We start from the raw sequence: 15,330 nt of genomic DNA, 5'->3' as shown, positions 1-15,330 counted from the left end.
GATGTTTTGGACTATGTGTCCTGTAATGCTGGCAAAGCATCACAGATGTGTAGTACATCTGGAGTGCCAAATGTTGCCTACCCCGATCTAGTACGTAGAGTAACCAGATTTTTGGATAAATGGTTTTGAGTGCCTTTTTTTTTTTTTTTTAACTTTATAGGTGAATAAAGAACTATTTATGCTTTCTGCTACAAAAGTGAGAAACTCTTTGGGGTGCACTTACAAGTCAATCTGTCAGTAGATCGGATTGCTCGATGATGCAACCCCAAACTTTCTATAGATCTTCCATAATTTTGTTTAATTTGGATTTGACTGTCAACTCGAATATTGAGAAATTTATTTAACCTGATTTTCTGGTGAGATTATTGAAGTTGAGAAAGCTAAAGAATAGGGACTTGACAGTGTGACAAGTTGCTTTTAGGGCCAAATTAACAAAACATTCAAATACCCATTTTAATCTTTGTTTAACTCGCTAATAATTTGAACCATACTGAACCCCTCATATGTAATGACAGGTATGTGACAAAATATTGTGATACATTGGCCGCTACTTAGCAACTACACATGTGCATAAAGGTTTTTCAGCTGCTACAGACAAATCAAATGCCTCTTTATGTGCGTTTTGAACAAATTGATCTATCCAGGATTTACCTGTGGAGTCTTAAATGAAGAAGACTCCACAGATAAATCACAGGTTGATTTTTACTGGTGCAGACTAAAGGCATTTGATTAAATTATACCAGTAACTCATTTGTACACAAATCTATTAGCGTCTCTTTAAACAGCTCATATTATTATATACAGGAGCTGCTAACCTCTACTTAGAGACTGGCTTACCGGTGCTGTTAACACCAATATTTGACACCACCCTGATACCTGGTTCAAGGAATTTATCAGCCAAGTCCTTATACATCCTATAGGAAAAATACATGGTAGCCACGTGGAACCTTAAAGCACATATTAAGCCATTTCAAACCGCAATAAAACAAACGAAACAGCTAGACATCTGATATAAAAGATACAATTAGCATTTTAAATATGTAAAGTCTTGTAAATGAACAGTTCCATTGCAGAAATCCACCTTTATTATTGGTGAAGTTCAAGATCAAATAGTACTACCCATATGCTGGATTTAAATGGAGGATACCAATTTGTTTTATATATTGCGTACGTCCTTGCAAATAGTGCAACTTTATATAGGTTGGAGAATGAAAGTATCAGCTGTGAAGAAGTACAATTTACTATCAGGACCCTTTTATTTATGAGCATGTACACGGTGTATTATGCAATATGGATAAAACAGAATAGAAATGAAAGGAATGTATCAAACTCCTTAATGTACAAACTGGTAACGCCAAGCATAATGTTGGTAAACATTTGTTTTAGAGGCACACCTCAACACTGCATCCCCCTCAACGTTCCAGGTTATGGAAAGTGTTATGATGCCATTGAGAGGAGGTAGTCCACATTTTGTTGAAGAGGGAGATGTTAAGAAACATAGAATGTGACGGCAAATAAGAACCATTCGGCCCATCTAGTCTGCCCAATTTTCTAAACACTTTCATTAGTCCCTGGCCTTATCTTATAGTTAGGATAGCCTTATGCCTGCAGAGGACAAGGTCTTCCCTTAGACTGGTGGCTTATGTGGCTGGCCTCCACTAGTACACATACACATAATTCAAAATTAATCTCAAATTTAAGGCCAAAATAACCAAATTGGAAAAACCCTAAGTCACATACATTTTACATTGTTATACTTTGGCATTCAATTTTACAATCGCTTTTAGGTAGCTTTATATAAAAAGCCTTTGAAATTCACTGGTAACATAATACATTCTGGGTGTTTTTTGGTTTTTTGTAATTTTAAACTTTGCTAATAATAATAATTTCTATAGTCACCAAAACAGTTTTAGTTTAACAAAGAAGTTTTTGTGTATAGATTATGCCAGTGAAGTTTCACTGCCCTTTAGAAGGTAAATCACTTTTGTTTGTATATGTAGCCCTAGCCACACGTCCCATTGCTGTGACTGGTACAGCCTGCATGAAAACAAAATAGTTTCATTTTCAATTTGATGTAACTTGCTTTAAAAGTTATCTACAGCTCTTTCAATATAATTTTATTATATACAGGAGACTCCTGCAGGGTCTAGCATGCTATTAACAGTGCAGGAAATAAGACATTTTAAACTAGACTGAATTTGCAATAAAGGAAGTGTAAACATTAGATGACTCTTCACATGAAGTGTTTAGGAAGGCTGTGCAAATTGCAGGAAGGAAGGTGTGTCTAGGGCTGCATAAACAAAATGACACCTCCTAAATGACAGAGAACTGAGCAGTGAGTCTGCAGGGACATGATCTATACACCTTAACGGCTTCATTAAGCTAAAGTTGTTTTGGTGACTAGCGTACCTTTAACTTACAAGCCCTACTTGTTAAAATACCTTATACATCCCTATTCGCGGATTATATCCTACTAACCTGAGAACCACCGCACATATCCCTGCCCAATTTCCACAAAATCCTCTCCCTATACAGCGCCTGCTCATATTACAAGCTGAATATTTACAAAACCCTTGCCCTGGGAATCAACATCCCAAGCCCAGACATGACAACCCTTAAGCCCTATTTTAACTACGACTGGAGGCAGGACCACATTAAATTCTTAGGGGTCAACTTCACACCCTCAACAAACACACTGTTCAAAGCAAAATATACCAAGTTACTCACCGAAATTAAAGCTTTACTACAAAGCTGGAGAGGGAAATATATATATATATGGACGGGCCGGATAGCATCAGTGAAAATGGTGATCCTACCAAAAATCCAATATTTATTCCGTACGCTCCCGCTCAAACTCCCCAAAAGATACTTAATAGAATTGCAACATATTATAAATGAATATGTATGGGACTACAAAAAACAAGAGTGGCAATAGCTTTGAGGTACAGACCGCATGCCCAGAGAGGGATGGGCCTACCAGAGGTGAAGGGGAATTACAGAGCAGCTCATATTGCTCCACTTATCGCTGCATCACACCGTCAGAACCCCATGACATGGGTCGAACTGGAGAGAAGCCACGCTTGGGGACTCTCCCTCCCCACTCTGGCATGGCTACCGAAAAACCACAGACCAAAAGTATCAGAAATGCTGCCAACCACTACACTAACTCTCTCCATATGGGACAACTATCGCAAGAAGAGGGGAGCAACAGCACCACTCTCGCCAGCGATCCCAATGGAGGCAACCCGACAGCTTATCCCAGACTTCAATCACAAACTCTGGCAGAGGCATGGTATAACTACAATATCGCAAGTAATGCAGGGAGACTGCCTCAAACAATTCCCAGATCTATACATGGAATTCAAGTTACCCAGTACAGTGACCTTCTCTTACATCCAACTACAATCATGGATAAATCTCCACAAACCACAACAGACCGTAAAACCACCTGACCCACACTGGCTTAAATTAATAGAGATATGTACAAAAGCCAAACCAGCAACAAAACTTATCTCAATAATCTACGCCTCGGAACATATGGATACTCAAACGAACCCATCTTCCTTCAAATCGGCATGGGAACATGATATAGGACACGCACTCACAAGCGACCAATGGCAAGACATATTTCATGCTAATAAAAAACTAACCCTCTGCACGACCCACATAGAACTCTCACGCAAACTACTTTACAGGTGGTACCTAGTCCCCACGAGACTCAAACATAGCTACCCAAACACATCGGACGTATGCTGGAGGTGCCAAAAGAACCGAGGCACCTTACTACACATATGGTGGCAATGCCCGCTACGGCAACAATACTGGTCACCAGTCCTAGACCTAGTGACACAATGCACCAAAGTGCACATCTCCCCCCTGCCAGAAATGTTCCTGCTACTTTTACTCCCACAAACGCCACACATGCACATTAAATATTTACTATACCATATCTGTATAGCGGCCCTCACTATCATAAGCAGAAAATGGAAACAGTCAACTACTCCAACGATCAACCAGTGCATTACGGCTATAGAGTCAACTAAAACTTACGAAACTATGGCAAGGAAATCAAGGCAGAAAAACTCCTACTGGACCAAAGCATGGGAACTATGGGACCAAAACAAACCACACTGAATCAGCATCAAATGACATTCCTTAGACTGGATGATTAACCTCCATGATGGGAGGCAACAAACCGCACACACACTGGCTTACACCTACACCACACCCGACCACAACATAATTTACCTGTACACCATTTTGCCCTCCGACCCTCCTGCCCCCCTCCATACAAACAACATTAACAATACAGGCAGCAGTAGATCCCAGACCCAAGTCAAGCTCAGTCCGACAATGACGAACACCGCCCACAAACAAAATACAAGAGTTCAAAGCACCATTGCGAACAAAGGTGTAAAAAACATGCTGTATTACCCTGATGAGCTACTGTATCAAAACTGTGATAATTTATGTGATGTTACCCTACCCCCCTTTTTGCCTTCTGTACCCCCAACTTTTTAAACAACAAAATAAAAATGGCAAATAAAAAAAAAAATACCTCATACATCCAGGATTTAAATCATTTTTGGAAGTTGTAGGATAATTAATGCAATGAAAGAATTACACTTTTAAAGCTAATCCATGCTCCAAAATTGCAAGTCCAAACTGTATATTAAAGGGACACTATAGTCACCCAGACCACTTCACATCAATGAAGTGGTCTGGGTGCCAGGTCCCTCAGAGAAACTGCTATGTTTACATTTGGGGTTAATCCAGCCTCTAGTGGCTGTCTTCTGGACAGCCACTAGAGGTGCATCTGCGAAGCTGGATGCGAATTTCGCATCCATCGCGCAGAGCGTCCATAGGAAAGCATTGAGAAATGTTTCCTATGGACACTTTGAATGCGTGTGCGGCACTTGCCGCGCATGCACACTTGGCTCCACTGACGTCGGCAGGGGAGGAGAGGTCACTCCCCTTCAGCGCCACAGGAGGGGCACCCTGAGGGTGGGGGCACCCTCAGGGCACTATAGTGTCAGGAAAATACCACCCCTGGGTTAGCCCCCCCATATTGAGAATTTTAACAAAAGATTATTCCATTTGTTAGATCTTTGTTAGATCAGGTTTGATCAACAATTTTTTTCGTTAGATCTACTTTAAATTATGCGATATTAACAATCATTGTCAGGGGGGGCTAACCCGTAGCCAGCCCCCCCTCAACAAAAATTTGTACAAAATGTTGTTGATTATGATAGCTCTACGTTAGATCAGGTTTGATCAGGCACATTTTTTGTTAGATCTAGTCTAATTACTGAGAGATTGCATATATAATTAGGGGGGGCTGGCCCCCCCCTCAAGTGAAATTGTAATTTTTTTTAAATTGATTTTGGTAGATATTCATTAGATCAGGTAAGATCAACAGTTTTTTTGTTCGATCTATCACGCAAGAGGCGGTATTCACTACTTAACTTTGTGGGCGTGACTACGGGTTAGCCCCCCCTCAAGTGAAATTTTAATTTTTTTTAATTGATTTTGGTAGATATTCGTTAGATCAGGTAAGATCAACAGTTTTTTTTCGTTAGATCTATCACGCAAGAGGCGGTATTCACTACTTAACTTTGTGGGCGTGACTACGGGTTAGCCCCCCCTCAAGTGAAATTTTAATTTTTTTAAATTGATTTTGGTAGATATTCGTTAGATCAGGTAAGATCAACAGTTTTTTTTGTTAGATCTATCACGCAAGAGGCGTTATTCACTACTTAACTTTGTGGGCGTGACTACAGGTTTGCCCCCCCTCAACTGATTTTTTTTTTTTTTTTATTGATTTTCGTAGATAGTCGTTAGATCAGGTAAGATCAACAGTTTTTTTCCATAAGATCTATCACGCAAAAGGCGGTATTCACAATCTTATTTTAATTTTGCACATAAATATCAGTACATTTTCATATCAAGCCACAGGTGACATCATAATTTAGGGATTTGTTAACACAATGTGTAGATCATTTTCAATATTTCTTTTTGTTATTCTCTACATGCACAGTATTGAGGTGAGAAAGTCCAGCATATGCCCAGCCTGAAGTTATTAGTGATATTTGAATATGCATGTATAACCTGAGTAATGCTGTGTATGACTGTGTTAATAAAGGGCATGCAGTGTGTGTCCGTGGAGTTGTATGTTTGTGGTAATACCGTATATACTCTAGTATAAGCCGACCCGAATATAAGCCGAGGCCCCTAATTTTACCCCAAAAAACTGGGAAAACGTATTGACTCGAGTATAAGACTAGGGTGGGAAATGCAGCAGCTACTGGTAAATTTCTAAATAAAATTAGATCCTAAACATAGGCGTGCGCAGCCTATTGCATTAGGGTGTGCACCCTAAAGCACAAGCACACGCCGCATATATAACATAAATTTTACTTACCGAAAATTTATTTTTCCTGAAGATTAGAGGCAGTGCTTATACCACACGGGGATATCCAATCTGGAGGGAAAAAACAGGCAGGCAAATCTCCAAACATTTTAATCCCTCCCCTAATTACCTCCTTTCCCATAAGTAGCAGCTCCTCCTGATCATCCCCAGACAATACATAAGCCAAATAGCTGCAAAATTACTTAGTTTATTAGAAAAAAGGGGCGGGAATTGTAGCACTGCCTCTAATCTTCAGGAAAAAGAAATTTTCGGTAAGTAAAATTTATGTTTTTCCTTTCAGATTAGAGGCAGTGCTTATACCACAGGGATATAATAAAGCAGATCCAGAGGGCGGGTTCATTTCACTACTGCTTGAAGCACCTTGCGCCCAAAAGCTGCATCCTCCGAGGCCAGTATGTCCAACTTGTAGTGTTTTGAGAAAGTATGGAGCGAGGACCACGTAGCCGCTGAACAAATCTGAGAAGGAGAAGCAGCTGCTCGCAGAGCCCAGGACGTCGAAACAGATCTAGTAGAATGGGCCTTTAACGGGCCTGCATGATCCATGCCATTCTTGGAATACGCCAACTGAATACAATCCTTCAGCCATCTAGCCAGAGAACTTTTCGAAACCTTCATGCCTTTTCTTGGGCCCTTGAATAATACAAAAAGACTGTAATCCTTCCTGAAGGATTCTGTTGCTTTTAGATATTGCAAAAGACATCTCTTTACATCTAGGCAGTGAAATTTGCTTTCCAAGGCATTAGATGGATTCTGACAAAAAGTTGGTAAGACCACTTCCTGGTTAACATTTGAAACAGAAAAAACTTTCGGGCTGAACGAAGGATCGAGCTTTAGAACCACCTTGTCCTGATGAAAAACTAAAAAAGGAAAATTTGCCCAAAGAGCTTGGATCTCACATACTCTTTTAGCAGATGTAATAGCCACCAAAAAAACAGTTTTCAATGAAATGAGCTTTAGGGAAGCTTCCTCCAATGGTTCAAAGGGCGGCTCACAAAGCGCGGAAAGGACTAAGTTTAGATCCCAGGGAGGACAGGTCTCCCTAACATAGGGCACCAAACGAGTCAGAGCTCTGAAGAACCTAGAAATCAGAACATTTGAGGCCAGGCATCTGAGGGAGAAGAAACTGATAGCAGAAACTTGTAATTTCAACGATGCAGGTTTAAGGCCTTTTGCAAATCCCATCTGAAGGAAGCTTAGGATCTTCTGAATGGACGCGGAAACCGGGTTGACTTTAAACCTACAACACCACTGACAAAATATCTTCCAAATTCTAGTGTAGATCTTAGACGTCGATTCCTTGTTAGTTGCCAACAGGATCTTAATCACTTCAGGATCCAGACCTTTGCTCTCTAAAATCTGGAATTCAGAAACCAAGCCGTCAACTGGAATTTCCGAAGGGTCGGAAGAGGCACCATGGCGTCTTCTAGAATTTCTCCTGAAAGCGGCAACTTCCAAAAGGTGGCCCCCGGAAAGTTCAGGAGAACCGAGAACCAACTTCTCCTCGGCCACCATGGAAGGATTAGGATAATTCTTACATATTCCAGCCTTACTTTTTGAAGTATTCTGGGAATAAGCACTACTGGCGGAAAGATATAAGCCAGGTTGAACTTCCATGGAACTGACAGGGCATCTATGAAATCCGGCCTGTCCGCTGGATTTAGGGACGCAAACCGTCTTGTCTTCCTGTTCATTCTGGATGCCATCAGGTCTATCTCTGGAACACCGAAGCGGTCTGTGATGAAATTGAAAGTTCTGCATGACAGGGACCAATCTGCTTGTTTCAAATGATGCCTGCTCAGGGCATCTGCCACCACATTGAATTTTCCTAAAATGTGAACTGCAGAGATGGACATAAGGTGCACTTCTGCCCACAGCATGATCATTGAACACAGGCTTTCTAATCTTGTTGATCTCGTACCTCCCTGTTTGTTCAAATATGCCACTGTCGTACGATTGTCTGAACGAATTTGAATATGTCGCTTTTTGATGAGAAACTGAAACGCCAAGAGTGCCATCCATACGGCCTTTAATTCCCTGAAGTTCGAGGAACTTCTCATATCCTTCACTTGCCAGGACCCCTGCTTCTTTATGTCTCCCAGATGGGCCCCCCAGCCCAGCGCAGAGGCGTCTGTTGTTATGATAGTGAAGGACTTCATCCGGAATGACAGACCCTCGTGGAGGAAACGAGAAGATGTCCACCACTGCAGACTTTTTAAAGTTAGATTGTTGAACCTCATCAGCCCATCTAGGCCGAGTTCCTGTCGATTCCAGACTAGCAGAATGTTTCTTTGTAGAGGTCTCATTCTGGCTTTTGCCCAACCGACGGCCGGAATTGAGGCTGTAAACAGACCCAGCAAGCACATGGCTTCTCTGATTGAAAACACTCTTTTTACTCTGAGATTCCGGATTAACCGCTTGATCTTTAGTTTCTTTTCTTCTGGCAGAAATAACTTCATTGCGATAGAATCCAAAATTAGACCCAAGAACTGGATCCTTTGAACTGGCACTAGTTCCGATTTGTTGAAATTTATTAGCCAGCCATGCTTTTCCAGCGATTTGATGGCTGTCCCCAGATCCAACTGCAGTTGAACCTGGGACTCTGCAATCAACAGCCAGTCGTCCAAATATGGAATGACAGCGATGCCCAAACCTCTTAGAAAGGCTGAAACGACTACTAGAAGCTTTGTGAAAACTCTGGGCGCTGATGATAGGCCGAAAGGCAGTGCTCTGAATTGGTAATGTTTGGTTACCGATTGGCAGCACACCGCAAACCGTAGAAAACTTTTGCTGGATTCCGCTATGGGTACATGAAGATAGGCATCTTTCAAATCCAGGGACGCAAACCAACTCTTTGGGTGAATAAGCAGAGCCGCTGATTTTACTGATTCCATGAGGAATTTCTTTTTGATAATCCGCTTGTTTACGGCTTTTAGATCTAGAATAGGTCTGAACGAACCATCTGGTTTTGGCACCAAGAAAAGTCTTGAATAGGTGCCTTGATGTCTTTCCTTCATAGGAACTTCTTCCACCACTCTTTTTAGTAACAGAGTTGACACTTCTCGCATCAGAGAGAGTTCCATATCTAGAGACTGAACCCTGGAACATAGAAACATGTTTATAGGGGCTTGTGATAATTCTAGAGCGTATCCGTGCTCTATCACTGTAAGGACCCAGCGATCTGATGTTGTCTCTTTCCAGTGCTCTAGGAAGTGACTCAACCTTCCACCCACCGGCCTGGCGTCATAATTTTTTATTTCTCTTGGCAGTAAACCTTTCCTTCTTCCTATAATCAAAGGCTCTTTGCTGTTGACCCCTGAAATAGTTTCTACGAAAGGAACTTCTGAATGAAGGACGTGTCTCTGCGTGACGGCTTCCAGACTGCTTCCTATATGATACTGGTAAAGCTTTCCTTCCTTCCTTCATCTGTTTCAACAGCTCATCCAGCTTAGAACCGAAAAGTCTTCCTGGTTCAAAAGGTAGTTCACACAGAGAATTTTTAGATGCCGCATCTGCAGACCAATTTCTAAGCCAAAGCGCTCTCCTGGCGACTGTTGAGATACCAATATTCTTGGCCGACAATTTCAGGCTTTCTGTAGAAGCATCCACTAAAAAATCAGACGCCATCTTGATATTTTTTAATAGCTTTAACGGGTCTTCCTTAGCTTCTCCCGTATATACCTTTTCTAGTTCTTCCAACCAAAGTTTTTGGGCCTTGGCAACGGATGACCCCGTAATCAAGGCTTTAGCTTGGGCTGCAGAAGAGATGAACAACTTCTTTAAAGAGGAGTCCATGCGTTTATCCATGACATCCCTGAGCCCGCTTGAATCTCCAATTGGTAAAGTAGTCTTTTTACCTATTTGAGCAATAGGGACGTCCACTACAGGGACCGTATCTAGCTTGCAGTCTTGCTCTGATTCTATGGAAAAAAGAGTTTTAAAATGCTTAGACATAAACGGCTTGTGACTAGGGAACTTCCATTCTTTCAAAATCAATTTCTTAGTCTGTGGGTGAAAAGGAAACACTTTGGACTTTTTCCCCGTTACCCCAAAATCAAAGATGCACTGCACTTCTTTAATCAATTTCCCAATGGCTTCATCTGGGAAAGCAAATTCCTCATCTGAGGAATCACTGCCTGAATTATCTTCATACTCAGAACCACTAGTTCCCGAACTAGTATCAGATGTTTCCCAAGATCTCAGTCTTTTCTTAGCATGCTTTACCATCTGAGAATCCTGGGCAACAGAAGCCTGGACTGACTGTAATGCAGCTGACTGCATATCCACAAATGTTTGCTGCATACTTTGCTGCAACCAGCTGAGAAAAGTGGACATTTCTGTTCTCTTTGCTTCCTCTGAAGCTTCTTTTGAACACACTGAGCAAAGTTTCTTTTTACAACCATCAGGCATAGGTTGGCCACACACAGAACATATTAAATGTTTGGTTTTGGATGCACATTTCCCCTTCTCAGCAACTTTATCCATACTTTCCGGATTAGACATACTGGAAAACAAGAAAACAAGAAAGGGGAAAATAATCAAAATTTTCTCCTTACGGATTCAGGCTAAGAACCATTTAAAATGAAAACTTAACAGTCTTACCTTAAATGGCCTGAGAGTGTGTTGGAGGGCAGGTGAGAAACACACTTCACAACCGATCTGAGAGCTCCTGGCAAACAGAGGTTGCTGCTGGTACATGCTCATATAAGTCCTGTAACCAAACGGAAACGTCCAGTTCGAATTTGGCGCCTGAATCCAGGTTCGCATTGCGCATGTGCATAGCGCTCTGCGACTCCCTGGTGGAACGCAACGCAACCTGTGTGTGCGTTCCACCGCAGGACCTCCCAGCCGACGCACGCCTGCGTCCTTCGTCATACCGGCACCTGGCACGGCAAAAGACGGCAACATAAATTTTGAGTGACCACGCCGGCCGGCGTGTTGAACGCTACTTACCGGACATCAAGGAAGCAGAGCCTCCAGAGCCTCAGCCCTTCTCACCTACTTCCTGGAGAACCTTCCTGTCTAACCTCCCCTGCCGAAGGCAGGCAAAGAACTGGGGATGATCAGGAGGAGCTGCTACTTATGGGAAAGGAGGTAATTAGGGGAGGGATTAAAATGTTTGGAGATTTGCCTGCCTGTTTTTTCCCTCCAGATTGGATATCCCCGTGTGGTATAAGCACTGCCTCTAATCTGAAAGGAAAATATATATATATATATATGTATGTATGTATATATATATATATATATATATATATACACATATACACACACACACACACACACACTGCTGTGTGTGAGCTGTGTGAGTGTGCTGTTAGTGTGATGTGTATGTGAGGGTGCTGGTAGTGTACTATGTGGGTGAGGGTGTTTGTGTGTGCGTGCTTGTGAGGGTGCTGTGAATGTACTGTGTGTCAGGGTGCTGTTTGTGTGTGTGCACTTGTGAGGGTGCTGTAAATGTACTGTGTGTGAGGGTGCTGTTTGTGTGTGAGGGTACTGGTAGTGTGCTGTGTGTGTGTTTGTTAGGGTCCTGTTTGTGCTGTGAATGTCTATGGGTGCTGTGAATGTCTATGGGTGCTGTATGTCTGTGGGTGCTGTGTGTATGTGGGTGCTGTATGTGTCTGTGAGTGCTGTATGTGTGTAGGTGCTGTGTATGTCTGTGGGTGCTGTGTATGTGTGTGGGTGCTTTATGTGTGTTGGTGCTGTATGTGTGTCAGTGCTGTATGTCTGTGGGTGCTGTGTATGTCTGTGGGTGCTCTGTATGTGTTTAGGTGCTGTGTATATGTGTAGGTGCTATGTATGTCTATGGGTGCTGTGTATTTGTGTGGGTGCTGTATGTGTGTTGGTGCTGTGTATGTGTGTGTATGGGTGATTGTGGGGGGTGGAGGTGGGGGTACATTACTTAATATCCCCCCTCCCTTCTTACTTTATGTAGGGAGGGGGGATCCTTCCTTGCTACATTCCCTGGTGGTCCAGTGGAGGTGGGGGCAGATCAGTTATCCCCCCTCCCTTCTTACCTTATGCCTGGGAGGGGGGATCCTGCTGCCGCCATCCATCCCTGGTGGTCCAGTGGAGAGTGAACTCTAGCCCCGCAGGGCTAGAGTTCACTCACGCGAGATCTGAGCGTTGCCGCGGCAACGCTCAGATCTCGCGAGAGGAACCCGGCGGAGCTGCTGGCAATAGCTCCGCCGGTCCTCTCCTGCCTCCCTCCCTGCATGTGGGTCGGTGGGGAGGGAGGCTGAGAGCAGAGCCGGCGCTCAGATAGCGCCGGCTCTGCACGGACCGACAGGGGGGATCCTGAGATCTCCCCTGCCGGTATCACTCCATAGGCGTGCCGCGGGGATTAGGGTGTGCCCAGGCACACCCCGTGCGCACGCCTATGATCCTAAAAAAAAATATATGAATTCAATATTTATTTACAGTGTGTGTATAATGAATGCAGTGTGTGTGTATGAATGCAGCGTGTGTATGGGGGCAGTGTATGTGTGTGGGAGCAGTGTGTATGGGGGCAGTGTGTGCGGGGGCAGTCTATGTATGTAGGGTATGTGTGTGATAAGGATGGGGGGCTTTTTTTAATGTTTTTTTTTTATATTTGATATGATTTTTTAGTTTTTTTATTTAAAATATACATAATGCTCCCCTCCCTTCTTACCTCTGTTTAGGGAGGAGGGGGACATTTCTCGATCCCTGGTGGTTCGGTGGGGAATCTCTGGTGGTCCATGTAGTGAGAGTGAACTCTAGGCCCGGTCTCCAGGGCTAGAGTTCACTCTCGCGAGATCCGGAGCGTTGCCGTGGCAACGCTCCGTGCTCGCGAGAGAAGGACCTGGAGGAGCTGCAGACTGAGCTCGCCTGGGTCCTCTCTCTCTCCCTCCTCTGCCGGCGGCCAGCAAACAGTGCCTGCGGACCGGAGAGGGAGATCTCTGATCTCCCCTTTGGTCCATGAAGGCACATTGCAGGGCTGGCGCTTAGACAGCGCCAGCCCTGCATTAGCCGGCAGGGGAGAGGGAGAACCTCGGATTCTCAGGGGGGAGGGGATCCGCCAGTGACACTACTCCCATGAACACACTGCCCCCCACAGATAGCACCCCTCACACACACTGAACCTCACACAGACAAGAGCCTGAACAAAGTGTCTGTCCACTGATAGAGCTATATAGGCTTAGAGAGCTTAGTAATATACTTAATTTGTATTTTTTAATTAAAGCATTTCTATATAAAATGCCAACACCTGGTTCAATCTCTCAAACACAACTTATTTATTTGCAGACAGTTATCCTTTAACTTCTACAATATGCGTCAATTGTTTTTAGGAAAATTCTAATTTTCTCATTATTTCCCTCTTTGTAAACCCTTTTCTCTAGAACACATGAGAGGCCTAAGTTTCTGCAAACATGCAGTTTTTCACATACAGAATAATTAACCACAGTACTGCAACACAGTACATCTCTGCCCTCTTGCGCCCCATATATAATGGCCTGCACATAGGTTAGCTGCCAAAAGTGCCGGATTGTTGGGACAGTCACGACTTCTGCTGTTCTGTCGCTGAAAATTTTATATTGTCATGCATACATGCACATGTCTGTAAGCATATCCATGCTGATAAACAAATATACCCATGGAAATTATACACTGAAAGTAGTTCATTTCTTATTTGCATATAAATATCCCATACACCTTAAACCAATACCCACCGTAACACACAGATATTCTACCAGTATGTGTTTCTTTGACAACTGTTATCATTGGAGCGAAAATTATTATCCAATCAAAGAATAGGTCATAAACAGCATTACTCAGAGTTATCCTTGCATATTCCAATATCACTATTAACTACAGGCTGGGCATATGCTGGACTTTATCACCTAAATAATGTGCATGTATAGAATAAAACCAATATTGAAAATGACCTACACATTGTGTTAACTAAACTCCAAGCAAATTCCTAAATTAGGAGAATATTTGTCTGTGGTATCTCCTGTTTATGATGAAACGTGGCTTGACATGAAAAATCAACTGGTATTTATGTGCAAAATCAAAATAAGATTGTGAATACCACCACTTGAGTGATAGATCTAATGACAAAAACAGTTGATCATACCTGGTTTAATCCACCCCATCCTCCTCACACTCTACACCCTTATCCACTTTCTACCCTTGCATTCATAAAATGTAACTGTTCACAACAATGTAATGAAGCCATGTAAAGCGTTACCAGTTTGTAAGCTATAGACATCACGATTTTGCAATTGCGCTTGTACATTCTATTGTTACGAATATCTATCAAAATCAATTTCACTTAAGGGGGGGCTAACCCCTAGTCATGCCCACAAAGTTAAGTAGTGAATACCGCCTCTTGGGAGATAGATCTAATGAAAAAACTGTTGATCTTACCTGATCTAACGAATATCTACCAAAATCAATTTTAAAAAATTAAAATTTCACTTGAGGGGGGGCTAACCCGTAGTCACGCCCACAAAGTTAAGTAGTGAATACCGCCTCTTGCGTGATAGATCTAACGAAAACAACTGTTGATCTTACCTGATCTAACGAATATCTACCAAAATCAATTAAAAAAAATTACAATTTCACTTGAGGGGGGGGCTAACCCGTAGTCACGCCCACAAAGTTAAGTAGTGAATACCGCCTCTTGCGTGATAGATCTAACGAAAAAAACTGTTGATCTTACCTGATCTAACGAATATCTACCAAAATCAATAAAAAAAATTTAAAATTTCAGTTGAGGGGGGGCCAGCCCCCCCTAATTATATATGCAATATCTCAGTAATTAGACTAGATCTAACAAAAAATTTGCCTGATCAAACCTGATCTAACGTAGAGCTATCATAATCAACAACATTTTGTACAAATTTTTGTTAAGGGGGGGTTGGCTACGGGTTAGCCCCATA

This window comes from Pelobates fuscus, chromosome 5, assembly GCF_036172605.1.
Source record: "Pelobates fuscus isolate aPelFus1 chromosome 5, aPelFus1.pri, whole genome shotgun sequence".
NCBI lineage: Eukaryota > Metazoa > Chordata > Amphibia > Anura > Pelobatidae > Pelobates > Pelobates fuscus.
This window is presented reverse-complemented; position numbering follows the sequence as displayed.